Source organism: Chaetura pelagica, unplaced genomic scaffold, assembly GCF_000747805.2.
Source record: "Chaetura pelagica isolate M959 unplaced genomic scaffold, ChaPel_1.0 scaffold356, whole genome shotgun sequence".
NCBI classification, from domain to species: Eukaryota; Metazoa; Chordata; class Aves; order Apodiformes; family Apodidae; genus Chaetura; species Chaetura pelagica.
In genome coordinates, this window is record NW_009953964.1 from 260,599 (window position 1) to 262,797 (window position 2,199).

The following is a 2,199-nucleotide window of genomic DNA, read 5'->3' on the forward strand; positions in this document are numbered from 1 at the left end:
AGCACGAGGGGAGAGGGGCTGAGCCCGGCCCTGCGGACACCGGTGAACGGCTCAGGGCAGAACTGATGGGCCTGTCATGGCTAACGGCTCTTGGTCTGAGTTTTCCTTGAAAGCACCGTGACAGAGGTACCAGAACCTTCCTGGAGAGGCTTTGTAGGTGTCTGCTACTTGTATTATATATATATACACACACCTTTGAAAGGAGACGTGTGTTACACACACTCTGAGATTTCAGCATCTCTCACCACTGCTCTGCAGAACAGTGCCCAAAGGCTGACACGGCCCGGTGTGAAGTCTGTTCCTCACCCCGCAGCCCTCAGTCCTGCTGCAGCCCATGGTGCTGCAGGTGATGGTTCTGTTGCAGCAGCAGTGGTGCCCTGACAAGGAGAAGGCTGTTAGACTGGTTTGGCCTGAATTTGTTTTCCCTGACAATTCAGGTCAGCTGTTATTTTTCACTTTAAAGGTTTTTGTCATTTGAAAGATATCTATTTGTTAGCGTGGTCAGAATTCTTCTTGGAATTCAGCTTGGCTGACTGACTTGGGAAAGATCAATCCTTTCTCTCACTCTTAAAAAAAAAGGCAGGGTGGGGGATGTGTGTGCTTTCCAGCTTTTGCAGTGCTTCAGCCATTTTCTGTCGTAATCTAGAATGAATTGTGTCAGGTTTTACTAATTTAATGATTCATCTTAATACAACCTAGGTTGCTCTTTCTTCAGTTTAGCCAATCTTTCATGTTTGATTTTCGTATTTCCTACCGAGAGAAAATTTCTAAGCTTTTGATAGGAAAACATGATATAACCAGATTGTTAGGCTTTGAACAAGAGAACACCTTCTGAGGAGATTTTTTTTCTGAGTGTGGAGAAGAATTTCTCACAGCTGCAAGCTGTGGTAAACCATAACAAATCCCATAGCCTCCAGTCTTGGTCTCAACTTCTGCGTGCCAGAAGCAACAAAAGCTCATTTTGTAGTAAGCTGGCTAAAAGAAGACTAAAGGTGGCATGTTTTTGTAATAACTCCCTGAATATATTTTCCACTAAGTTATATGTAGAAAAAACAGGAGAGATGGTGATGCCTTGGTGCTAGTTTACAGTTCCAATTTTGGGATGCAGAATTCCCTTCTGAGTATGTGGTTAGCCTCAGTGTGGAAGCCTAGCAATCTACTTTTAAATATTCAGAATGGGAAGTGGGGAATCTCCTTTGTTCAAGAGACAATTGTATTGTGTTTAGGAACTGATAATATTAGAATTATAAGCATGGAATATACTTTTGGAAGGTTGGAGACTTTGAGGAATGAGAATTAAAATAAAACCAGAAAGACACTTGGGTTAAAAGCCTAACAGAGCAAAGGATGAGGAGGAAGTTACCAACTAGTATTTTTTCTTGTTATGCCTGATCTACAGCAGCCTTGCCATCTGTTGTTTAGGTCTAAACAGTTCAAAATCAGACTGTACTTTTCCTGAAATACTGATTTATTTATCCATAAAATTAATGTCTTCCTTCAGCACTCCCACACAGAACTCAGACATTTGCAGAGACAGACATACTCATTTTTGCCCTACCTAAATTAAATAACATTAGAAAAAAAACAGCTTCTTTCAGTTTAGCAGTTACTGATATGTATGTCATTTTATGGTGCAGTGAAATTTGTAGTGATTTTAGCTTTTTCCCTCTATGCCTTGGTGTAACTGGTGCTGGAGGAAAGGGAGTTCCAGAGACTGGCTGGGGTAAAACAAATTAGAGGGGAGTCATCAAGACTTCAGAAACTTGGACATATCTTGGACCAGCTTTGATTGGAGAAGTCAGAACTACAGATAGACAATAAATCCACTCTAAAACCACACATGCTGAACAAAAGCAGAGAAATCAATTCTACAAACAAAAAGCAATAGAAAAAAGCACTTGTCTTTCCAGTTAAGGCAATTTTACACTATAGAACAGACATAATAATTTCATTTTAACTAAAGCCTTAGACAATGAACCCTGCAAACTTGTTTGCAAATACAACTGGTGACCTCTTTCTCCTCTTTAGTCCTGGTTTTGGGTAAAGGTCCCTTTGGATACTGTTGGGAAAAAAACTCTCAGAGCTGAAGATAATACGTCCTTTATGTTGCTATGTCTAAGATGTCAACCACAGAAGCTAAATAAATCCACCAACAGCCAACTAACAGAAACAAAAACCCCACCAACCCCCCCCCCCCCA